The sequence below is a fragment of the Cyprinus carpio genome, chromosome A9, assembly GCF_018340385.1.
Source record: "Cyprinus carpio isolate SPL01 chromosome A9, ASM1834038v1, whole genome shotgun sequence".
In the NCBI taxonomy this organism is placed as follows: Eukaryota; Metazoa; Chordata; class Actinopteri; order Cypriniformes; family Cyprinidae; genus Cyprinus; species Cyprinus carpio.
Genome location: NC_056580.1, coordinates 22,592,431 through 22,620,378, shown reverse-complemented (window position 1 = coordinate 22,620,378; position 27,948 = coordinate 22,592,431). Strand labels below are relative to the sequence as shown.

Below are 27,948 nucleotides of genomic sequence, written 5' to 3'. Positions count from 1 at the left end.
CCCATTTGACCAATCAGAGCAAAAGTTCGCTAAGCTCCTCCCCTTCGCTACCCACGCTGTTGGAGTGACTTTCAAAGCAGGTCTGTAAGTGCAAAACAAGTCTGTAAGAAATACTGTGATCGCTGTATTGCTTTGTTATTATGGATCAAGAAAGATAATTATGTCATAAAGTCAAACCCTGTGACATGAACCAGGACTGTTTTTAAAAAGGCAGCTGTGCGTTAGTTTCATAATGAAAGCAGCTCAGACGTCTGAACACGCCAAAATCTTTCTGCCCAGTCCAAGTCATTGTGGTTTAATTATGCAGCTTTGCAGGTAAAGTAAATTAGAGATGTTTGTTGCTCCCTGCCTTTGATTTTATTGATTCGGATCATTCTGAAATGGTAACTTATTTGTGGACTGCAGATCTATGTCATGAATATCTCAAACATTCTTAAAACAGTGAAATCGTAATGAAAGTAATCTCCATTTGAAAACAGTGATAGCTAAGCAGATATATTCTAACAGTCAGAGATAGATATTCAGATAATGATTCATCTCACGCTTTTTGCAGCACTTCCTATACAGGTGTATGGACTTTCAGCATCTCAAACTTGCATTCACCTTTACATGGTACTCTTTTCTAATAATTCAACATCCAGTTTTGAAGTTATTTCACCCATTTTACACTTTCCTTCACATGTGCCAATTTCAAATGTGGTTTTATCTATGAAACTCTTCTTAAAAGGCCAAACTCTTCTCAGCTGGCAGCTGAGCATCAGTGAGGAGTCTGTTGCTTAGGCTAGAGACTCTGAAGTTCTTGCCTTCTGCAGTGTTGTGCATCAGGGCTGTCCACTTCACTCTTTGTCCTTGTTAAATACAGTTTGCTTTCTTCTTTCAAGGCAGTGGTACATGCGATAGCCTTTATCTCTCAAATAAGCAATATACTTATGCACTTCTAAAGAAAACTTTTTCTTTACAGTCCACAATGTGTGTGTGTATGTGATACTTGTGGTATATGTATAATTTATAAATTTATAATTATGATAGTTTTATTATTTAGTTATGTTAAATATAATAAAAGTATGATAAATTATGATAAAAAGTATACATTTATATATTAAAAAATAAATAAATGTGTGTGTATAATAACCCCTTAACTGTCACTCACATTTTTGAACATAGACTTGAAAGTGCACTTTCCAAACTAAAATTTTTATAATTCATGAACAAAAATATTTTATAACATGATATTGATGTACCATTTTCGTGGTAATGCAATAACTGATTTTAAAATAGGTTTTAAAGGATGAATTTTGAGATTTTGCATTTTTAGTTGATATATCATTTCTGATTATTTCTAAAGTGTGATAGAGAAAAAGGCAAAGAATAAGACTTTTTTTCTGACAAGGTCAGAACTCCTGTTATGATGTAGATTTTTGAGGGTGCACTCTTGTCATAAATTAATCTATTACTTTTCCTACATAATTTTTAACAAAAAACATTGGTAAAATATCTATTTAGGAGTCTTAGACCTTTCCAACGATACATAGTTTATCATGATTAGATAAGGATTTAGTGATGTAAACGTATACGGGACGGGGTGACAGTTAACAGGATAAACAATATATTTTTTATTTCAGTGTAGATTAAAATAAGCAAACAAATAAATATATTTATGTATTTTATGTATGCATTTATATAAATATTTATTTTTGTATTTTTTTCTCCCCCATTATATCACCTTGCCCTAATAAGTATATAATCGCGTACTGTATGTATGTGGTCTGTCCTATAGATCTTGTGCAGGACCTCATGCTGGTTCAAACTGGAGTCCCTCCTGAAGTCCTTCGCATCATGACATCAAGTACCAATTTTAACCAGAGCCGGCTCCGCAGCATATAAATTATATTCTTAGCATTTATATTTCTAGGCGAGGTCTGGATGTTAAGTGAGTGGGTTTCACCTGCTCACGAAAGTGTGTGTAATTACTTTTGAATGCGCCACTCTCTTTTCGCTTTCAGTTTTCACTGATTTCACTTTTGAATTCGCTCACGTTCAGGGGAGGGGAAGGGAAGGCACAGTAACTCATCTGGGGGGCTTGGCCCTTGAACGCCCCCTTTGGTGCAGAGTCGACCCTGATTATGACTTTAAGACATGTATATTATAATTACGTCCCTTAAAGGGATACTCCAGCCCAAAATGAAATTTTTGTCATTAATCACTTACCCCCATGTCGTTTCAAATGCATAAAAGCTTTGTTCGTCTTCACAACACAATTTAAGATATTTTTGATGAAAACCGGGAGGCTTGTGACTGTCCCATAGACTGCCAAATAAAATACACTGTCAAGGTCCAGAAAAGTATAAAAAGCATCGTTAGAATAGTCCATCTGCCATCAGTGGTTCAACCGTAACGTTATGAAGCGACGAGAATACTTTTTGTATGCAAATAAAGCAAAAATAACAACTTTATTCAACAATTTGTCTGCTCTGTTTGGATTTTACAAACAGAGGATTGCCATTTTGGAGAATGAGCTGAACGCAGGCAGCGTACGCTCTTCTGTGTCAGCCGCGACACAAGAATACATTTTCAACGTGTATTTACACTTAGATTTGAAAGAAAACAGCGCATCCTTGTGGCGCGGCTGACACAGAAGAGCGTAAGCTGCCTGCGTACAGCTCATATTCTCCAAAATGGTGCTACGTTGATGTGGAGAGACACAGAGGAGACAAATTGTTGAATAAAGTCGTTATTTTTGTTTTATTCGTGTACAAAAAGTATTCTCATAGCTTCATAATGTTACGGTTGAACCACTGATGGCAGATGGACAGTTCTGATGATGCTTTTCATACTTTTCTGGACCTTGAAAGTGTAAGTTACTTGGCAGTCTATAGCCCCTTTCACACGGAGATTCCGGATAATACATGGGTAATGTGTCCCGGAAGTTGTTCCCGGATCGTTAGATTTTAGTTCATTCACACTGCCAGTGATTTCCCGGAATCTGTGCATGTGGTCACACACAACCCGTAAAGGTCCTGTAATGACACGTGACATCAGGAGTAGAAAACGCTAGGCACGTTAACTTTCACTTAATCTGGCGAACGATCTCCGCTTCAGCACGGATAGTGAGTTGCTAACTGATCTCTGGTTCATTACAGTTTGCATATATTTTTTCGTCGCAAACGTTGATCTGCCTTCAAAACACCTGGTAAAAGAGTCGCACGATAACGTGCGTCATCATTACGATGCACCCTTTACGGCATTGATTCTGGCTTTTGTTCACACAGAGCTCGTTCCGGGACTGAACCCAGCAATGTTACTTGGTCCCCAACCCGGGATCGATCCCAGAATCAATCCCGGGACGTGTTTGCGTTCACACAGAAGGTGATCCGGCAATTTTCCGGGACCAACGTACAGTGTGAAAGGGTCTTATAGGACAGTCACTAGCCTCCCGGTTTTCATCCAAAATATCTTAAATTGTGTTCCGAAGATGAACGAAGCTTTTATGGGTTTGTAACGATATGGGGTGTAGCATTTGCACCAGTCAGACACACAACTATTAGTTATATTTAACAAATAATATCTAATGCCTCCTCATCTAACCAAAGGGTCTATGGACCCTTTCTTCCAAATTCAACTAACACCTCAAAAAAGCCAGAACAGGCCTCTGGTTCCATAGCAACCAAAGACAAACTATCTGATAACACTAGTTTTATTGCTCAAAGGAATGTGGATCGAAACTCTGATTGCGGTCCGTGTGGAGAGCTGGAGCCGGTGCGGGCATGCCCGGTGGGCTCCAACACATAACTCACACAGTCTGCGGTTCTGTTAGATTCAAAGAAGATAAGGATATGAGCTAGAAACTCTTCTGCAACCCTTAAGTCTGCGCCAGGCTTCTGGCCTAGTCTTTCCATTCATCAAGATCCTCTGACTCGAAATGGTTCTTTCTCATCACCTAACTTTAGCCAACCTACTGGAGCCCCAAAGTGCATCAGGACTCTCTTTCAAACAGGCAGGACATGCAAGTATCAAATTTAGTCTTATTAATTGATACATTAAGTGAACTAAGAAACTGATGTTTCCTTCAGGCTGCAGATCTGCTGAATATCAAATTGTACCATAGCTTCACATTTTTATTTTTCTCTTCTCTTTACTGTTTAAGCTTTAACCCTTTTTCCTATTTCAACTATATGCGCGTGTGTGTATGTTAGACCAGTTTAAGTGTTTATGTAGTTAATAAAGTCTTACTTGTATCACACTTGAGGTTGTTCATTGTGTGCTCATAACTGGAGTCCCTAATCATGCAGATTTTTGGTACATGCTCTGAGTAGTATTGTACAGTAAGAAAGTTATTTTTCTTAATGTAATGTACTGAACACTATGGACTTCTTCAATTGATGTTCTCTTTTTTTTGAACACACAATTCCCCAACTGAACTCGGAGACTGGTAATGACTATAATTATGCAATGTAATTTTCCATAGTAGCTTTAGAAATTTTCTCTGAGCTTGGGGTGCTGTTGCCAATGTTAGAGAGATGTGCTGTCTGACAGACAGGTCTGTGCCCCAGGGGTCAGGGCATTTAATGCTGCACAGGAGATTGAATTTCTGGAGAGGTCATGCTGGTTCACTCATGCTGGTGCTGCTGTAGCATCAAAGACAATGGCTAGACAGGAAAAGCGAATAAAACCACCAAATAAATGTGCTCAGTACCCCTTTGCATTTTATTCTATTTTTTTTTTTTTTTTTAATGCAAAGGATTTCTGAGATGATGGAAGGGAGATATCTTTAAAAAAAAAAAAAAAAAGCCAAATTACTATAGAATGTGTTTTTAGTTGTTCCATACATTTTTGAAAAACATCTATAATTTTCATCTAACAATTCAGAAAATATATCAAATATTATCTTTACTTTGAACTCGTAGTGTACGCAAACCATTTTTCAGGGTTATGTAATATAAAATAATAATGAATTCAATCATGTCAAATTCTATAACTAAAAGAAAACAATATTCATAATTTATTTTTAAAACAATAAATTTAAGAAAAATATGTCTACAGTTTTTATTATTCCACTTTATTATTGTATTTTATTTAAAGTATTTTTTTTCTATTTAGTTATCTATAATATAACTAGAATAGTATTATACAGTATATATTTTAAAAGACTATGTATGAATATATAATAGTCTACTTAAATTAAATGTAAAAAAAAATGTTTTACTTATTTGTTTATTTATTTATTTATTTATTTATTTTTGAGCACTGCAACACCGCCTGAGTATTTGACTTTAAATTCATTTCAGTATTTTTTTTTTTTTTTTTTTTAATACATACTTTCTGAATGAACATCCAAGTTTCTTATTGTAGAGGTGTTTTTAAGTTATGGTGTCCTTTATTTAATACTTGAATATAAAAAAATAATATAAATATTATTTGAATATAATTATTCTTTTTTTTAATTAATGGTGCAATGTGATTCTTTTTGTGATTCCATTAGCCATGGTCACCAATACCATACAGTCGGATGAGAGGTCTATCCCTAAGAATAAGAAGAACATCAAAATATGGTTTAGCCCGAAAAGTCGCAAAGTACGCTGTTGCACTGAGAAACCTGTTGACTCAAACAAATCAAATGAAGTCCAGGGAAAAAAAGCCAGTCCATCATCTTTTTCCAAAGACCTGTCCGTCTTCAACTTCACCACTTCCTCCCAGGAGTCTGGGTCATCCTCCCCTCCACGGGGGAAGGCAAATAAGAAAATAACGAAAAAAAGGATCAGCCAAACCTGCAAACAAACCGGTGGTGGTCAAAGGTCCAAAACATGGACTAAGACTATGCACGAATGTAAGAGGTTGAAGCTAGAGGCTATCAATCAGCAGTGCACCTTTGGATAAGAAGGTGCTAAAGATGAGAAGGATGAAGAGGACGAGAGAGTGAGCTCTGTGGATGACAACAGGAGGTCCAGTAAGAGAGTTACTTTCCATTTCCCTCACAGCCAACTTGAGGAGACTCATAAGGCTGTCCATCAAGGACAGAATCAAATTACCGGTCCCCAAAAAAGCATCCTAAGGAATTTGGAAGTTGAAGACACTGAGAAGCAAAACTCTGCCAGTTTGAGTTCACCATATTATGATGCACAGGTTGAGCTAGGGCTGGGCGATATATCGAACGATATGATCATGCGTATCTAGTCAGTAAAGCCGGTTCCCTGATTAGCGCTAATCAGGGAACCGGCTTTACTGACTAGATACGCATGATCATATAGTTCGATATATCACCCTGCCCTAGGTTGAGCCTATCACTGATATCTTACAAGAATCCAATGAAAACACTCCAGGGCCTCCTCAGCCTTCTCTTCCCAGAGTGCGTAAGAGAACCAGAGAGGATCAGGACAGTGATGATCCACAGAGAACGCCAAAACAACCCAGAACGACTTCAAGATGGAAGAAGAGATCATGTAGAGAAGAAACTGCTTCAACTGAAGACCACTCTCAGAGTCTGAGAACATCCAGACAGTCCAGTAAGAAGCACAATGTGAACCCAATCACACCAGTTACCCCTGACCTTGGGAGGAAGTCTTCAAGTGTGAGACACAAACAGGCAAATCCCGCTTAAATGAAGAGGAACCACAACGGAAAGACGCCACTGCACTTAGCTGCCATAAAGGTTTGTGTTCACTCATATCCGCATGTTGGCAAAATGGCATAAATTTGTGCTAAAATAGGGTTTCAAAGTGACATAAATTTGTGCTAAAATATAGTTTCAAGACCACCTTTACATCAAGACATGGAAAATATTTTCTTCTCCCATTTAAAAGTTGATACGTACAGTAGAATTACACTATATTGGTACCATGTTACTTTTTTTTTTTTTTAAGTGGTATTCTGTATCGATCAACTCATTTGATAATTGCATATTTGTGCATGCTTTATTTATGCATTTTTTCCTGTTTTTACATTTAGGTGACCTTTTTATCATCTAATGCTCACTTAAAATTAAAATTTAAAAACATAATTTATTAAAGCTGTTTTATATATATATATATATATATATATATATATATATATATATATATATATATATATATATATATATATATATATATATAAAATCTAGCAAGTAAATTAAAATTTTCATACTTCAATTGTAATGTTGTTATGCCTAAATTAACTTGTAACATTTAAATTTTTTAAATTTAGTTTTATTAATTTTTTAGCAAAGTAGTATAAATATGTTTTTTTTTTATGTCTGCTATTTATCACTTTTTGTGACCTGTATTTACTATATTTTGTGGAAAAAAAGTTATTTCATTAATTTCATATTTTATTATTACGTTGAGAAATAATGTAAAGTACTGGTAAATAAAACTATTTTTTTTTTATTTTAGTTCCCCTTGCTTCACAAAAATCCTTCAAATTTTTATGGTATATGGAACAAGAATGAAAGATATAAATATGAAATAAACCAAATTTCTTGTGCCATTCATTATAAACAGCTTTTAAAGCGAAACTGAATACCAGAGTGTAGGAAATGCCCTAAATGAATAAACTCGACATGCTTAACAAGCACAAACTGTAAAAGTTGAATGTGTGGAGAAAAAAAAACTGAAACCCAAAAGGTAAAACCAGTAATAAGATGTTTAAAAAAAAAAAATGATATTGTGGCAAGTCTGTAAGCCCATTATATACACATTATATTATTTTAATTTAAATGTTTTCCTCCTCCAGTCCATGTGACCAATTTGTTTGTCACTAACCAGCAATATATTTTTTTATTTTCTTTTTTTTAAACTGGTGGTTTGCTTGTATCTGAGACTGTTCTTTGTTATCATTCCAGTGTGTCATTTTGATCACTTAATTATTGATGCTAGGTCAGTGTTTGAGTCTGGTTGATCAATATCTGCTACCACAGGCCTTTTGACCCTGGTCTTCTGTACAGGGTGATGTGGAGGAGGTCCGTAAGCTCCTTGCTCAGGGAGCCAACCCCAACCTGAAGGACAATGCAGGCTGGACACCACTGGTGAGCCAAGAGAAATCACACACAATCCTACATAAATCTTTTACACATAACATCCTTGTCTCTTGTTCGAGGTTGTCTGGGCTGAAAATGGTTGGAAAGCTTTTCCCTGTATGTACAGTAATATATGTTATCCTAGCAGAATGCTGTAGGTTCACTGAATACTAAATCATCTTAATGGTTATTGTAGATTTTACCATGACCTTTCTGTGTTTGTGGTTGTTTTTCAAATGTTTATCCTGTATATTTTTATTTGTTGAAATCCTCTGTCTTGTGTTCCATTTAGCCGATGAAGTGTAAGATCAATGTAGCTTTTTGCATTTGGAAATGGTAAAATGAAATGTGAACACTGGTAGTGCAATTTTTTCATCTTTTGCTACACAAATAAGCTTGTACAGTTACTGTTAGTGCAGTATTTCAGAAGTGACAACATTCCACACAAAGGTATAAAATAAATTCAGTGCAACAAGCATTAATATTTTATTTTATTGTTTGCTTTCTATAATATATATTTTTTATATTTTATTACATTAAGAATATTTTTGCAATTTTGTCCTCTAAAATAAGGCATCATCACAATTAAAATGATCATGCTTTTGCAAGCTGTTGGGTAAACACCACAATACTTACTGAAAATTGAAACTGTGTTGTTTGGGGCAAGTTGTCACGTTAAAGGATATGAATTTGTTTAGATATTTTTAAGTTGCATTTTTTAATTGTTTCACTGTTTAAATTGTCAATGCTTCAATGTTTCAATAAACTGTTTAATAGCAGGTTTCATTGTGACAACTTACCCCATATAACGTTATAGACAATGCTTACACCATATTTCACTGTATCTTTCTTTCCTTAACAGTACAGTACTATTATTATATTATTGTTTTTATAACCTCTATGATTTGTGATTCTCCAGAAATGTACTTTAATAAGTGAACATACACTGAGAAATATTCAGTGACCCCTGCAAGTGAGACCCCTAGATCAGGTTCCTTATGCTTGAAAAATTGTTACAAATGTACTTTACAGTTTATATAATGCATCATTATTTCTTTCGAATTGAGAATTAGGAAAGGGGATTCTTAACAGCTGAATCATAAATCTTCTATGAAAAACCTTTCACAACTGAATAATAATGAACCACAACATGTTCTCAGTTTCTTAAAGAAAAATCTCTGTGAATATATAACTGCATTTCCCCTCAGTCATAAATTTCACAGGTTTAGCTTAAATGCCTTTGCCAAGTTGTAGATTCTAGGGAATTATTAGGTCCAAACTATAATAATAATGCTATTGCTCTTTTATCCTTTATAATATGACAACATTGTTATATCTGCTACTAAGACAATTATGTATTGTATTTGTGTTTTTGTTTTTGCAGCATGAGGCTTGTAATCTGGGTCACCTGGGAGTGGTAGAGGAACTGCTTCAGTAGGGGGCGCTGTTGAACACTCCAGCCTATCAGAAGGAATCTCCACTGCATGATGCTGTAAAGAATGGGGTCAAGCTCTTGGTTGAACGAGGCACGTCCCAAAATGTCCTGTGAGTACTTGACCTCACATTGCTTCTTAGTATTTTTGTGGAAGCTGGATATATTTGAAATGGCAATCTTTTGTAAAATTCAGTCAAAAGTTTTGAAGTTCTTTTCAAATGGATATATATATATGCTTATTTTTCAGGATTTATAAAATTATCATTGTATTTACTGTCACTTTTGATCAATTTACTGAATCCTTGCCCAATACAAGTATTCATTTCTTTCTTTTTTCATTTTACATTTTATGTATATGTGTGTGTGTGTGTGTGTGTGTGTATATATATATATATATATATATATATATATATATATATATATATATATATATATATATATATATATATATATATATATATATATATATAATTTTTTATTCTATTTTTTTTTTACTTATTTTATTTTTGTTAAGGTTTTTGCACCATCTACTGAAATGATAACTTTACAAATTAAAAGTTCTTAATCTCATTTGATATTTATTTAATTATTGATTTTAATTTGAAGTTTTATGTACACAAACCAAAAATAGGATTTGTCGTAAATGAATACATCTAGCATCAAATATTTATTGCGAATACTATTAAAGGGATAAAAGTCAGTTTATCTGCTTGTCACTACACCTCAGCGCTACAAAAGAAAAAATTTGCAAAATCTCCACAGGTTGACATATTTCTTCTGTTGGATGGTATACCATCACTTATAATTCTTAGTCCAGTTATGTGATAGTGTTTTATTCTTTCATTTTATATGTGCATATTTTGTAACTTGTGACTGAGCTATGGTGTGTACCTGGTGTAGAAATGTTCGGGAACTTCTGCTCCGCTTCCTCCCACATGCCCTTTATCTTAATGAACTCTATTTTCCCAAGATTGGCAGTGAACCCAGATGAACAAATGCTCATCCCAAGAGTTCTCTGCATGCGTCTCTGCATCTCTTTTTGTCTGTCTGCCCTTTGTACATTGATTGACTAGTGCTGTGCTGTACATTGGGAGCGCATAAAGCATCAGCAGATTTATGCTTCGTTAGTCAATGGTGAAGTGAAGCATCAGCTCTGTCATAGAAGCACTGCACAGAAGCAATCCACTCCTGTCACACATAATCAATCACTTTCACTCCTTGCGGTCTGGAATCGGAGCAGTGGGGCTACGGGTGGAACTGCTGTGGACAGAGCCTTCTCTGTAATGTGTTGTATGAATTGACTGGCACATCCCTGCAGTACCAGCAGTAATCTTTAATGCTTTTCAGATCTGAAAAGGCGCTCCTTGAGGCACCGTGAGGGTAGCAAGTACAAGCAAGACAGAGCCGGTAGCTCTAGTGAGCTAAATAAGCAGCATCCTAACTGTCACAGAACCTCATGAGTGACTGATTTGGAACGCTCTACGTGGACAGATACTCGCTACACATCACACAAACAGCACTGCACACGAAATGTGACTCGACTCACTGATTTCAGTAGTTTGAAAATATGGAGTATGTTGGTAGGCTTAAAGCAACACTATGTAAATTTTAGCGCAACGGCGATGACCCAAACAGGCTACAAAAGTCCAAAAAGAATCACTTATTATAAATGTACCATAGTGATTTGGGATAAGACAAAAAGGCAGTTTGGTAGATGAATTTATGATGTACTCGCTCATTATATACATTTTGCAAATTTTGAACACAGGAAAAGTTACATAGTGTTGCTTTAAAGCATAAAAATACATGGCAATCAAATTATTAGGTAAACTAGCCAATCATTTTAAACGTAAAATCTAAATAATTTGATAACTTTTTTTTTTTTTTTTTTTAATGAGATGTTGTTCAGTAGCATGCAAAAGTTTGGGGTTGGTAAGATATTTAATGTCTTTCAGAGAAGTATCTTATGCTAACCGAGGCAGTATGAAATGTTATTACAATTCAATACAATTAATCCCTTCTTAATACTAAATTGTTCCAGATGTAAAAAATCAGTATATTTCTGATGTTTTTGAAAGACAAGTCTTATGCTCAACAAGGTTGCATTTATTTGATCAAAAATGCAGTAAAAATTTAATATTGTGAGAAATTATCACAATTTAATATAATTTTTTTTTTTTTAATGCTAAATGGTTCTAAAGGTTCTTATGCTCTTAAATTAAACGTTTATTTACTAGTGTTCAAAAATTTGGGGTCATTTATTATTTTTATAGAAGTTTTTTATACTCACCAAGGTTTCATTTATTTGAGCAAAATACAGTAAAAATAATTATATAGTGAAATATTATTACAACTTAAAATAACTTTTCTATTTTAGGAAACCGTGATGCGTTTAATGTCTATAACATTCAAAAGAACAACGTTTTTTAGAAACAGAAATCTGTCACTTTTGATCAGTTGAGTGCATCCTTGTTGAATAAAAGTACTTTTTTACCCAAGCTTTTTATTGGTAGTATATTTGTTCATAGTTATTTGTTAGTGTACATTTATAATCCACTATCGCTTCATCCCACTTTGACAGTAGCCTTATATATAAACTTTCTGAATTAGTAATGCCTGCTTGGCTGATTGTCAGTGTCTGCAACAGCCATTGAAATATCCGTTTTGGCCACCACTAATCTTGCATTTTTTCAGCTTCTTGTTTTCCATTCTGACATTGCCTTCTCTGAAGGAAGTGTCCTAGGAGGCAGCATAATTAAGATGGCACCTAGTAAGGCAGCTCACTACTTGGCTTCAGAACGGAACATTTTAGATGGATTCGGCTTGCATAAGCTCAATTTGTTTTGTTGATGTAATGCGAGCTCTAACGCTTAGCGCCACCATTCTTGATTAGTTTGGTTATGTGGACAGGAACAGCTGGAGCACCTCCGAGGACTAATTTTCACATCTCCATTGATCTGTGATTCATTGGTCCCTTTTACCGCTGGCATCTGTGTCTGATTTGTCAACTGCGAGATGGATGCTGTTGCTGAGAGGTTTTAGCTTACTAATATCACTCTTTAACCGCACGGAGTGTCTTATTTTGCTGGAGGTGATGAATGCACACCTTCCCTTTATCAGTATGGGTAACACACACGCATGTATGTGGTGTCTGCGTACGAGACACTTTGGCATTATTGGATTTTCTCTTTTTGAGATTAGAAGCTGTGTGTCGCACCAAAACAAAATCATTTACATCCTCTGGGAGTGAGAAGAGACTGTGGGCTTGTTTGGGGGTGGGGAGGGTGGCTCATGAATCCAAATGAAATTTTATGGACCAGTGGACCTCTTAATTGACCCCCAGGTGTTATCTGTGCTGAAGCTTAATCTCAACATACAACCCTCTCCACTTTATTTAATTTCCACCTCTCTTCCCCCTACCATCCAACAGCGACAAATGATCTGACGAGGGGCTGTCACATACTGCTTGCCAAACAGATCATCTTCGGATTTGTCCTAGGCCTTAACCTCTCGCTTATCTGATAGTTTTGCATACTAAGTGAGTTACACTGTGTAAACCAGGTCAGAATCTGCAATCGCTTGTGTATTACTAGGCCCTTTTTCACAAATGTATGGAAGCTTGTTTCCGCAACTGAATAAAAAAGGTAATTGTGTCTTTATCTCAAAATTGTGTATTTTTTTTCTTGCAATTGTGAGTTTAAATCTCACAATTTAGATTTTTTTTTTTCAGAATTTTGTAATTTAAACTCACAATTGCATGTTATAAAATCTGACTTGTGAGATATAAACTTGCAATTGTAAGAATTGTAAGCTTACTTTTTCCCCCCTCTGAATTGGACTTTATATCTCCCAATTTAGAAAAAGAAGTCAAATTGCAGGACATGAACTCGCAATTCTGACTTTTTTTCTCACAATTGCGAGTTTGTCTCATGATTATGACATTATAACTCAAAACTGTGAGTTTATATCTTGTGAAATTACAAGAATAGATGAGCTAATACAGCAGCCAAACTCAAAACATATGTTTATCTGTGCATTTATGGAATGAGCACTGTGCTATGTCTGATTGATTGCTCTGTATCTTATGTATATATGCCTCTGTTTTTATATACATTTAAAAATTGTTATTATTTAAATTTTTATGCATGCTATGTTTGTTTCTAAGGCATCTGTTGTGAGTATCATATTATTTTTAAAATTCCTAATCTGCTGATTTGGTGCTCAAGTAAAATTTCTTATTATTGCCAATGTTGAAAACAGTTGTGCTGCATAATTTTTGTGGAAACAATTTTTTTTTTTCAGGATGCTTTGATTTCTATTGTTTGAATAGAAAGTTTAAAAGAAGAGTACTTTTTTGTAAAAAAAAAAAAAAAAGCTAAGTTCTAAATAAAAGTATTAATTTAAAAAAAAAAAAAAATTCTAAAATTATAATTAACATAGAAAATATTCTGGACATGTAGCAATACTAAAATTCTCATTGAAGCATAAAGATTTTGCTTACTTTATAAATACCAAACGTATTGTTATAAATATAGAAGTTCCAAAATTAGGAGTAATATCTCTGGCATTTTTAACCAATTACACAATATTACATTCAGATTTATATCTTTTGTTTCCCTCTGCCACAAAACTCCCATCCTCTATGACTGTTTTAGACAAGACTTGTGAGCATCCTTTTGAACCATAAAATGTCAAAAGGGACATTTTACATTCTTTTAAATTTCATAGCCATGCAAAAACAAAAGCCACAAGACAAATCCACAAAGTGTGCCATTTTGTGAGGTTGATTTATTCCCGGTTGGTTGGAATCTTTCTTCGAGTATGAGGCATTAGCAGGCTTAACAGAACACATCTAGAGGATACAGTCCTTGAAAATGTTTTTCTTTTCAATAAAGAGTACTTTGCATAAACTATACATATGTCTGTGTTTTTCAGGAATATGTTTGGCCTGTGGCCGGTGGATTATGCACTGACTGCAGAAATGCAGGAGGTCCTAAGAATGGCCCCAGAGGCACCTCATCCTGTAACAACCACCCTGAGCCCTCCTGCCAGCCTCAGTAAGGTGCATGACCCAAACCCGCCTAACAAGCAAACATACTCAAAACCAACAGATACAAATTGCTGGTATTTTGTACATCATTTTGAAAGTTGCTTTGAGACAGCATCTGCCAAGAACATAAATGCAAATGAAGTGTGCGGTAAAGTTTATTTGTATTCTTGCAGGCTGCAGGCTGTGTGCGAGAGATGGGTCCAGTGGTTGTGATTGGCAGTCAGCTGACGCAGACTCAGCAGAAGCAGCTTGCCAAAGCAGCTCAACTCCTTGGAAGGGAACAAGTGAAGTCCTTTTCTAGTGCAGGTACATCTCCTTTGAGTTCTTGTGTAAAGGAATGAGTGGGTTCAAAGATTTGGAGTCAGTAAGTTTCTTTTTTTAAATGTTTTAAATTCTTTTATTCTTGCCATCGCTGCAGTTATTGTGAAATATTATTGCAATTTAAATAACTGTTTGCTATTTTAAGATGTAATTTATTCATGTGATGGCAAAGCTGAATTTCATCAACATAAATCCAATATACATTTCAACATTATCTAACAAAAATAAATCAGATTAATTTACTCCCAATAACATTTTGAGGAAATCTTCATTTTTACAGGTCTTTTTTTTTAAGTTGTAAAGAACAGCATTTATTTTAAATATTTTGTAACCTTATACATGTCTTTACTGTCACTTTTGATGAAGTCATGGCTGAATTCATCATGCATCCTTGCTGAATAAGAGTATGAATCTCTTTAAAAACAAATCTTATTCATAACAAATTAAGTCTGTGCAAAAACAGCTTCATAGTTTTCAACATAAGTTGCAAACAAAATATTTAAAACAGTAAAATTAATATTCTAAAATGGAAAGTTTTGGAAGAACCACATATGAGGAGTTCGTTGTAAAAGCAGTTATTTTATAAATACACTGTTAATACAGTGTGATAAGTTGAAAGGACAATTTATTATTATTTTAACTTCTGACATACAGTGCAGTGACAGTCTGATATTGTTTTTTAAAACAATGGACCAATCAAATGAATCTGGCGGCAGCATATGCTTATTTACATATGCACAAGCGTACAAGTATTTATATTAGCAAAAGTATAGGAAAGTTGATGTTATAACAAAAAGACAAAGAAAATCTTCCAAACAGATTTTTTTGACTTGCCAGTTTTCATTCACATAATCATATAATTCATAACATTATGAAATATTTGGCATATGACTATAAATTGTTAAATGCACATCAGATCTTAAATGTGAGTATAAAAAGCTGAGGATAAGATTATTTCAACACCACGTGAACACAAACAATGTAACATTTTCAGAGCAGTGAAATGAAGTGTCTCTTCTTTCTTTGCCTTTCTTTCATCACATAGAAGAGCATTACAAGGCATCCAGCTGGAGCATAAGAGCGATATTATGAAATCATACATTATGAAATCAGGACTTTCAGTGACAAATGTAGCTCTCGCAGAGTCTTTCGACTCCTCCAGAAATCACAACATCAGACAAACAATGTGCAGTGTCTCATCTTCTAAGCAATCAAAACTGAAACAGAGTAGAATTAAAGTAATTGAAGCAGTTTCTCATACGCTGCACATAGCTGAACAAGGGCAAAATGCAATTTTCTCAAAGAATGTATTCTGTGCGTTTGTCACACAACAAAGTGAAGAGCTTTTTGGGTTTTTTCCTTTTCCAGAATTAAAATGATCTCCAGGGATTGAAGTGTAGCGAACCACTTCTGTATTAGGAGCCTCTAAATAATGTGTCTTTGTTTTCCTGACATTCATTGAGCAGTGTTAATATACACTGAAAAAAGTGTTTGATTCATCCAATTAAAAGGGCAATTTATTTATTTTTTATTGGCTCAAGCTAAAAAATATAGATGTGAATCATTACCCTAAAATTTTTTAATTGGATGCATGAAACCCTTTTTTTCAGTGTAGTTAACTAAAACTATTAAAATTTGTTGTCAGTAAATAAAATTAAGATGAAATAAAATATCAGTATTAGGTGAAAAATTGAAAGAAAAAAAAAGGAAAGAAATATTATCTTGGCAACTAACTGAAATAAGTTTGAGTTGAAGTACTAAAATGACTAAAACTGGAATAACAAATAGCGCTAAATAGAAATATGAAAAAAATGATGAAAGCACATAACAAAATTACTAAAACTAAAATGAAAGCTGAAAATATAACAGTAAAGGCTAATTCAAAGTATGACTTAATGTTATAAAAGTATATAAATAATACACTGAGAGTAACAAATTTCAGTCTGCTTTCCAGGGCATCATGCCAAATTTGATGATCTTGAATAAATTCAAATGAGCTTTAGACATAACCAAGTAAATTTTTTAATGATTACAATGCTTATATAATGAATACAAATGTGATATATTACTACATAACTAGTAATTTATTTGTTTGTTTATAGTAATTTACTGCTTCCCTCTTTGATTAAATGTCTCTCCAGTCACCCATGTGGTTGTACCAGATGTTCCTATCATGCCCTCTACCCTGACCACACTGCAGGGCATCCTCAACGGCTGCTGGATCCTCCGTTTCAGCTGTAAGTAATGATTTAAAGCAGTAGATTGTTGCAAATGTTTATGCTTAGGTAAGTTTAAATGAATATTAGTACAATTTGAATGTCTGTTTCTGATTGCTGAGGTTTCTGGATGATAGAAATATGTAGTACATATGTATGTAAATATGTAGTTTGTGGGGAAGTCGTGGCCTAATGGTTAGAGAGTCGGACTCCCAATCGAAGGGTTGTGAGTTCGAGTCTCGGGCCGGCAGGAATTGTGGGTGGGTGGGGGGAGTGCATGTACAGTTCTCTCTCCACCTTCAATACCATGACTTAGGTGCCCTTGAGCAAGGCATCGAACCCCCAACTGCTCCCCGGGCGCCGCAGCATAAAATGGCTGCCCACTGCTCCGGGTGTGTGTTCACAGTGTGTGTGTGTGTGTTCACTGGTCTGTGTGTGTGCACTTCGGATGGGTTAAATGCAGAGCACAAATTGATGCTGCTGCCCAAGCCATCTACAAGGTGGAGTTCTTGAATTTTCTTTCACTTTAGTAGTCCCCAAAGAAATAGTTCCTTGCGTCCAGGTTTGAAAAGATATGTAGGTGAGCAGTGTTTACTCTGAGTGGTTCTTGAACAATGGATATTTCTGTTGAGCAAACCAATATAAAATAAGTGTAAACCTATGAAAAATATTTATAATATTATTGGACTATATGATTTTTCATATATTTGAAAACGGTTATAATTTTATTCTATTCTATTTGACGCAGCTATGAATTTTGCATGTGGTCCTTGTTCTGTGAGTTTTTTTAGCATTGCATATTTCCATATGTAAGATTTTTCACAGCTTAAGTTCAGTTTCATAGTGAAAATTAGTAGTCTATGGCTGAAGTGCTGCCCACTCATTTAGCTCCAATTTAGAGTTCGCCTTTCGTGCTAAATTTATTTCTATCAACATCAGAAGTGCACGAATGCAGCCTGAAGGAATCATTGCTGTTCTTCTGGTGTTTGTTCTCCAAAAGATCTATTTTGATATTGGTTATTGTTAACATATGTGTTATCCATCTTCAGTGTTGGGGAAAGTTACTTTTAAAAGTAATGCATTACAATATTGCGTTACTCCCCAAAAAAGTAACTAATTACGTTACTTAGTTACTTTTTATGGAAAGTAATGCATTACGTTACTTTTGCGTTACTTTTTAAATATGAGCAGGGCTTGATTGTTTTTAATATAAGAAGTTCTATTTATAGCAAATGTAAAAGCCCTTTCACACCAAGAAGTGTGATGAATAAACCACAGGCTGAAGGAAAAGTAAATTCACGTCTGTACAGTAGCACACAGGAGAAGAAGGTTCAACACTCTTCAGCAATAAAAAAAAAAAAACAATGAAGCACAATTGTTAGTTTATCTAAAGTCATTTTTGCTCATTAGTATGGTTGAACTGGATCATCAAAGGTCAGCAGCAAAGACACTAGTTAATAAAATGGGTTTAGATACATTTGTGTTATTTAACATTTAAATTATTGCAGGTTTGTGTCATATTCTAAGTTTGCATTTAATTGTTTTAATTAATTTTGATGAATACTAACTCTTAATTTTTTGTGAGTAGGATGAATTAATGCACATTCACATTTAGTCTAGAACTACATCATGTTCACACAGCGCACACAACGCCTCTGTACTCTGATTTCTCTCAGTATGGGGACAGGAGACTTGTCAGTCAATAAATGGAAAAACAAAGAAACTGGCGTTTCTTTTTTTGAAAAAGTAACTCAGATATTTCCTTGTAAATTAAAAAGTAATGCGTTACTTTACTAGTTACTTGAAAAAAGTAATCTGATTACGTAACTCGAGTTACTTGTAATGCGTTACCCCCAACACTGTCCATCTTTAATATCCAGCCCATGGCAGACAACTCCTATTTTTTTCCTGTTTCAGTTCTCAAAAAAAAAAAAAGGGTCTTCAAAAAGTCTTGCAGTAGACAAGTTACATGCTGGATATTGGAGATGCTAGATACATCTTGATTTAAATCAGTTCTGTGTTTCAGGTGCTCCAAATTCACTACATTGTCACATTCGTGTAATTCAAAGCATTTTTAACTGCTTCTATTTATCATGCACATCTAATAACATTATTATTATTATTATTATTATTATTATTAGTGGTAGTATTTATTATTATTATTATTATTATTATTGCATATTAAGTGTTTTATTAGTATTATTATTATTTACTAATATCCAGTGTTGTATTTGTTATTACTAATAATAATTATTTAAAAATATTTTAATGTTGTGTACATATTTATTTTATTATGTAATATTCCTAATGTTATTATAGATGATTATTAATATAATAATTATAAATATTAATTAATATTTGATGGAATAGTGATGGTGATAATATTTCGAATAATAAACAATATTGTAATAAATTCCAGAAATAAGCTTATTTGTTCTGTTTTGTAGTACAGTATATTCATTTAATAAATACTACTACTACTACTACTACTACTACTACTACTACTACTACTACTACTAATAATAAATAAAGTGTGGCAGTCGTGGCCTTATTGTTTGAGAGTCGGACTTCGAGGGGTTTGAGTTTCGGCAGAGTACAGACAGGGATTGTAGGTGTGAGGATTGAATGTACAGTGATATATTGTATATCTATGTATAATTATATTGCTGTTCAAATCACATTTGTTTTTTCAGATTAATCGCAATGTAATTTTTGGGCCAAATTGTGAAGCAATAAAATAATGTCTCAAATGGAAGAATGAGTGCGTGAGTAAGTGAGTAGGTATACACGGTTCAGTTAAGCACTCTGTCTGTGCCACACTTTATGAGCTGTTGATGTTGTGCCTCAGCTTTCTGTTCTTATGTATGGGTCTCCATGGCTCAATGTAACACGGTTCAGTGCCCATGAGTGTGTGAGCTGTTAGCGCAAACCGATCCACAGCCACCCACCACACACACACACACACACACACACACACACACTGAGCTTCGATGTCCTCTCTCATAATCGTGAATCTAATTAGCTAATATGCTAATGGATCTTTGCTGCTCGGTTAACAACCTGGCCCTATCGTCCAGAGAGAGAGTTGGATTAACCCCGGGATGTAGAATTCTCACCGCCACCACCCTCACGGGGTCCCGGAAAACGAACACTCTAATTAAAGAGGCAGAGGAAGTTCAATTACAGTTCATGATTACTATGGAGGGTTCTGCGTGTGTCTGAACGTGCTCCTATACTGTAGGTGGTATCAGTGTTCTGTTACCATGGGCTTGGCTGGATATAAAGATACACAGTGCCACTTTGAATGCTAATCCTGCTAATGGCTCAGCATCAACATTTTTTATCTAAAGTGAATTTTTCATTATGATTAGGGACTACAGAGGGAGGTGGACAGAAATGTTTGGTTACCCTACAATTTTATTTTCATTCCAGGCCTGTTTGCACATGGTATTGTAATTATTTTATACTATATTACTATATTATTGTATAATAAAAACATTTAATATACTTATATAATATATATATTAACACTATTTTGGTATACTGAAGTAAAATAAGTCAAGGTGTATTCTTATTTATATGTATATATTATATACAGTTTTATATATATATATATATATATATAGTATGTCTCATATATATATATGTATATATATTTATATGTATATGTATATGTGTGTGTGTGTAACACACATACAAATACACTCTAATGTTTAAAGGGGTCATATGATGCGATTTCATGTTTTTCAATGTTCTTTTTAGCAACGTCATATGCCACCTTTAAAACTTTGGCGTTTAGTCTGAAAGCTGTTTCCCCCCCGCATGCTCACCAAGGCTGCATTCATTTGATTAAAAAATAAAATAAAAATAAAATAAATAAATAACACCGTTAAAAGAGTAATGTTTCTTTGATGAATAAAAGGTTTAAAAGAATAGTATTTGCTAAAAAATAAAAAAAAATAACAAGAAAGCTTTTGAAGCATTATAAATGCCTTACTGTCACTTTTAGTAAATTTACATGAAAATACAGCTTAATTTTGTCAATTATATATAGTATAGAGTTCATATTTATTTACAAGCACATCTGGAAATAGTATTAAAATAAAAACAAATTTCAAACTGCTCAATCTAAAGGCACATAAGACAGCCTGTCAGTTGGTGAAGCAATGAGAGATCGAGCTAGCATCTTTGCTCTCCTCCTAAACTGCTTCTTACTGTATGTATTTTTAGACACTCTACAAGATGCCCATTTATTCCCCTTGTCCTTTTTCTGTCATCATTCTCATTGAAACAACAGACAATAGCTGCCTGCTCTTCCAGAGCTCTTCAATCAAGAAAGGGCCATTTCAACCAGACGTACAACTAGGGCAAACTGAGCAGAACACTATCAAATAGTTGTAAACAAGTTGAGCTGGCAAAGAAGGTTTGTGATGGAGGATATATATATATATATATATATATATATATGCACATTATATGTGTGTGTGAAGCAGCAGCTGTTTTTTAGACAGCCTTGAGATCACTTGTAGTATATTGTGCTGAAGACCTTGTGTGGAGAATTGTACCTGACAGAAATGAACAAAAAGATTTTCACCCTTGTTGAGAGAGATCCACGATCCCCTCTAGCTTTGCGTCTTCCTGGCCTGAAAATCTTGTCCTGCTGTGTTACTTGTCCCTAGTGAAAGTCATAAAATGCAGCATAAGACTTGCAGAATTTAAGTGTGCGTTGCATCACTGCTGTTGTACTTATTTGCTTTGAAACTGCAGATTTCTTTTACATAAAAAATTCTGTCATTTTCATTCAATTTTTTTAACAAAAAAGAAGCAGCTCTAACTGCTAATAATATAATACTAAAATTATAATAAATATATTAGCCGCTATGTGTACAGGTCCTTCTCAAAAAATTAGCATATTGTGAAAAAGTTCATTATTTTCCATAATGCAATGATAAAAATTAAACTTTCATATATTTTAGATTCATTGCACACCAACTGAAATATTTCAGGTCTTTTATTGTTTTAATACTGATGATTTTGGCATACAGCTTATGAAAACCCAAAATTCCTAACTCAAAAAATTAGCATATTTCAACCGACCAATAAAAGAAAAGTGTTTTTAATACAAAAAAGGTCAACCTTCAAATAATTATGTTCAGTTATGCACTCAATACTTGGTCGGGAATCCTTTTGCAGAAATGACTGCTTCAATGTGGCGTGGCATGGAGGCAATCAGCCTGTGGCACTGCTGAGGTGTTATGGAGGCCCAGGATGCTTCGATAGCGGCCTTAAGCTCATCCAGAGTGTTGGGTCTTGCGTCTCTCAACTTTCTCTTCACAATATCCCACAGATTCTCTATGGGGTTCAGGTCAGGAGAGTTGGCAGGCCAATTGAGCACAGTAATACCATGGTCAGTAAACCATTTACCAGTGGTTTTGGCACTGTGAGCAGGAGCCAGGTCGTGCTGAAAAACGAAATCTTCATCTCCATAAAGCTTTTCAGCAGATGGAAGCATGAAGTGCTCCAAAATCTGCTGATAGCTAGCTGCATTGACCCTGCCCTTGATAAAACACAGTGGACCAACACCAGCAGCTGACATGGCACCCCAGACCATCACTAACTGTGGGTACTTGACACTGGACTTCAGGCATTTTGGCATTTCCTTCTCCCCAGTCTTCCTCCAGACTCTGGCACCTTGATTTCCGAATGACATGCAAAATTTTGCTTTCATCCAAAAAAAGTACTTTGGACCACTGAGCAACAGTCCAGTGCTGCTTCTCTGTAGCCCAGGTCAGGCACTTCTGCCGCTGTTTCTGGTTCAAAAGCACACGCCTGTGCACGGTGGCTCTGGATGTTTCTACTCCAGACTCAGTCCACTGCTTCCGCAGGTCCCCCAAGGGGGTCTTCCTCAGGGTCCGGTCACCTCTTCTCGTTGTGCAGCGTTTTTTGCCACACTTTTTCCTTCCCACAGACTTCCCACTGAGGTGCCTTGATACAGCACTCTGGGAACAGCCTATTCGTTCAGCAATTTCTTTCTGTGTCTCACCCCTCTCGTTTGAGGGTGTCAATGATGGCCTTCTGGACAGCAGTCAGGTCGGCAGTCTAAAACAACCTACCCATGATTGCGGTTTTGAGTAATGAACCAGGCTGGGAGTTTTTAAAAAGCCTCGGGAATCTTTTGCAGGTGTTTAGAGTTAATTAGTTGATTCAGATGATTAGGTTAATAGCTCGTTTAGAGAACCTTTTCATGATATGCTAATTTTTTTGAGATAGGAATTTTGGGTTTTCATGAGCTGTATGCCAAAATCATCAGTATTAAAACAATAAAAGACCTGAAATATTTCAGTTGGTGTGCAATTAATCTAAAATATATGAAAGTTTAATTTTTATCATTACATTATGGAAAATAATGAACTTTTTCACAATATGCCAATTTTTTGAGAAGGACCTGTATATTTATGTAGCCATAAATTATCTTTGAAGGGGAATATTCTTCAAAATATTTCCTTTTATATTCCACTGGAAAAAATAATAGCATACAAGGTTTAAATGGCATGAGGGTTTTCATTTCAAAAATGAAAATGAAAATTTTCATTTTTTGATCAACTATACCTTTATTCCTGTAAAGCCAACTTTATATTTGATACATATATTTCTAAGTCCTCTAAATGCTCAGCATGATCAAAACAGTGCTGAAAAACCTGTTGCACACAATTTACAACATGCTTTCTGCGATAGAATGAAAGCTTATAGTTTTTAATGAGGAAAAGGCCTTTTAGTATCATTCTTAAAATTTCCACCTTCAGGTCGTGGTTCTCTTATCATTTTGCTTTAAATCTTTAATGATTTTTTATAAAGTAAATGCAATAATATTTAAATTGTTAGAAATTTTTCGAGATTAACATTTAATGGATTGAATTTTTTTTTTTCATCTTCAAGTATGAGCTCCATATTCTCAATTATCTCATACTATATGGGCCATAAAAGCCTGATGTATTAAATAAGATAATCAACAAAAAACACATATGCAAATGTTTTTCATATGTTAGCCTTTACAGGTTTAAAATGCAGATGTATAACTGGTAAGTCTGCTATGTCTCGTTCTCTTACTCTCAATCTTTCTTCCAGGGGTAAGTTGTAGCCTTCAGGCAGGCAGCTGGGTCAGCGAGAGCAACTACGAGGCAGGTGACGGCCCCCTGCGTGCCCGCGTGAACAAAGGCAGCCTGGTGAGTGACAGGCCGACATGTGGAGGGTCTAACAGTTATCGACACATTTTGCTCTCTAGAGAGGAGGAATAATGGCTGAGTGAAACCCTCTCCTGGTCCTGCTCTTTAATGGTCTCTCATTGTCAATCTGCCATGTTGATCTGCTCTCCTCAGGCTGGCTTGGCTTTTATTACTGACTGTTTCTATGGATTGTGGCTTGTTTCGAAAGTCACACACTTCCCCGAGGACAGAGGATTCAAAGAGAGGGAACACACTTGTGACTTTATGAGAGGACTGTGCATTGTGAGACAATATAGGGCAGTGGTGATTTCCCTAGGCCACGGTGTACGACTCAAATGCTTTGCAGTGAAGTAGTCAAGCTTGGTGTTCTGCTCTGATTGCTAAGAAGCCTCACGACACAGTCTAATAGCAGCCTCTCTGCAGTTCTTTAATATGAAAACCAAAGGGTTTTGGATGCTTGGTAGGATGAGGTAATGTTTTCACAATATAAAATAAAGCGACATTGTGAACATCAAGATGATGATTTCTGTTTGTTTGTTTGTTTAGTTCAGTTCTGTGAATCAGTTCAAACTGTGATTCAGTGAAAAATCTTATTTGGTGATTAATTTACAGCATCATTCAGAAAAAAATATGTATCGGGCATTTTTTTGCATTGAATATTTTACCATTTCACCATCTATTTTATCATAAATACAATACAAAAGGGTAACAATGTAAATGAAATATCATTACAATTTAAAATGACTGTTTTCTATGCAAATGTATTTTAAAATGTAATTAATTCCTGTGTTGGCAAAGCTGAATTTTTTTAGCAGCCATTACTCCAGTCTTCAATGTCACATGATCTTTCAGCAATCATTCTAATGTGATGATTTGCTGCTCAAAAAACATTATAGTATTATTGTTGAAAACACATGTGCTGTTTAATATATCTGTCAATCGTAACACTTTTTCAGGATTGTGTCATGATCTATTAGTAAAAGTAAAATAAATAAATAAAAATAAAATTGAAATAGAATTTATACTGAAATAGAAAAGTTTACTATCACTTTTGATCAATTCTAATACATCCTTCATGAATAAGAGTATTAATTTTGTTTTTAAAAAATCTTACTTATCCCAAACATTTCAATGGTGCTGCATATTTAGTTAAATGTGGACATATATTACTATAAATTGCTATGTTGACGGATATTGTTTTATTGGTGAATGTAGTTATTGATTGCTCATTTAGTGAAAAACTATTTTAAAAATCATGCTTTCTTTACTTTTTTTTAAAAAGTTTTTTGCTGTTTATGCTGTGCATAAATATGCATAGATTTTAAATGTTGCCAAAAGACTAAAAAGCATTAAGAATATTTTTTGCTGCATTCCATATTGTGCTGATTTTTATCAAAGATAACATAAGCCTTATAAATGCTATACTGTATTTACTGGTTACCTCTGCAACAGCATTAGAATGCAAAGGACACATTCCATAGTTGAATTCTACATTTATTTGTGTAATATTGCAGCTATTTATTGTGAGGCTGTAATGGCCCGAGTCTACAGTAGCATGTTGACCTCTCAATAAGTGAGTGCCAGTGACCCATATAGGTAGATCTTTGCTTTGGGCATCTTATGGCTTCCCTGAGCTGGCATTGTTGCAGAGCTATCCAGACCAGAGCAAAAGCCTGTTACTTTAACCCCAAACATCCTGCAGCAGCTTTCATCAATGACACAGAAGTGGCTCCGACTCCCAATGAACCATATCTTACCGCTTTCTTTACACTAATCTCTATGTGGAAGGTTGTTAGTTGCTCTTAGTTGTGAAGGGCTCTATTTAAATGTTTCTGCAGTCATGGAAAACCTGGAATAATCAAGGAATTTTAAATGAAATTCCCTGGAAATGACCTTGAAATAGGTAAAATATTAAAGTCATGTACATTTCTATGGCCAGTAGCTCAGCATTTCATCAGCTAGAAATGTCTCTATAAATGATTTAAAAATCCTGATTAAATAATCATGAAGGACTGGAAACACCATGGAAATGTCTTGGTCAAAAGGGTGACCGATATTTATGTATCACCTTTAAAAAGGCAGATATTTATTTCTCAACTGTGACTTGCAGCTAGCACACTTAGATGTATGTTGAGCTTTGGGGCTCATGTGGGATCAAATCTGGCTTGTATTGTGACCCAGTCAGCTTTCTCCCTCTTTTCCCATTCAATTCCGGTCATTTCCACTATCACCATGACAAAGACTCAACAAAATGCCAATAAACACAATGCAGGTCATTACAGGATTCCATAAATGATATATTCAGGTACTTTATTAATACTTTGTGTACTAAATCGCTCTGATTTATCTCGTACATCTTTAGCTGCCTCCCCTCTTTGATGGCTGCTTCTTCTACATGCTGGGCTCCTTCTGCAAGCCACCTAAAGACGAGCTTATTCAGTTAGTGAAAGGAGGAGGAGGACAGCTTCTGAATCGCCAGCCCAAACCCGAGAGTGATGTCATGCAAACCCTGAGCGCTGCACCATACCATGCCCAGCCTGCTTCAGACCAGGTTCTCTGCACCCAGTATATCTTGTATGATCCTCAGAGCTCCTACAAACCCCAGAAGGTCCGGGTAGGTAAGGTTTGGTCGGCTCCATCCACATGGCTTCTGGACTGCATAGCCGCCTTTCAACTCCTGCCAGTGCCTGAGCACTAGGTCATAAACTTGCTGTATTATTATGTTTCAGCTTCATGACATCAAGTAAAATCCTTTTTCTTTTTCTGCATAAGAGAAAAATAGTTTTTATCCTTATCGGAAGATAGAGACATCATAATTGCTGTTTTCATCATGCTTTATGTCAATAAAGCAAAATAAAGGGTCTGAATATCCACTGAAGATTCAAGGCACATGGCAAGTCTCAGGATAAAGTATTTGGTTGCTTTTTTAGAGTCTATTGTGCTTGATTTTCTTTTTTCTGGGACAAATTATGCCATCTGAAAGCTAGAAAATTATGAAAACATTTGCCATTGTTAGGATACATGACCTATTTTGAGCAGACTCGCAACTTGAGTGCAAACAATTGAGAGATCTTGTGGGAATTTGATTTATTTTCACCCAGACAAAACTTACATCTTCATCAGACTTTTAAATGCAATGCTAATTGCATAGACAGCTTTTGTTTTAAAAAACCAAATGGTGTTCATAAAGTCTACAATAGGATAATGGGATTCTGGCTTTCTTTGCCTCTACAGATGATGAGGTGGCATTTAGATTAGATGGAAAAAAAAATACCCAAAGAGATGAATGAAGAAAATAAAAGCAATTAAATGTTGGCCCTTTCAAACAAGCAGTTTTTTTGTTTTCTTTGCTTGTTGTTTCTGCAAGGGTTAAAAAATGAAAGATTTCTGGTCTTTGGCCATCTCCCAAGATGCAGCTTTCAATGGGATTAGTCAGGGATGCTCCTAATTGCTATTGATTGCTGTGAGCCGCATTAAATTGCTTCGCCCTCGTCCTGCAGGGACGTGGAGGGAGGCAATTAGTGGTGTGGACAGGGTTTCATGGGGTGATTAATTGGAGGGTATTGAGGGTCCTGTGGGTAGAGGGAAACATGCACCCAACTCTTATCACCTGACTTTGCAAACTTTATAATCTCCCTACTAAGAGTTAAGAGTTTTCAAATGCACTTTTACAGAACAATGTACTGTGTGCAGACAGATTAAATCCTGAGGGC

At 35.2% G+C, this 27,948-nt stretch overlaps 1 pseudogene; it reads left to right on the top strand.

Moving 5' to 3' along the window:
• Positions 1-42: 42 nt before the first annotated feature.
• On the top strand, positions 43-27,338 carry LOC109091153 (annotated as a pseudogene).
• The last annotated feature ends 610 nt before the right edge of the window (positions 27,339-27,948 follow it).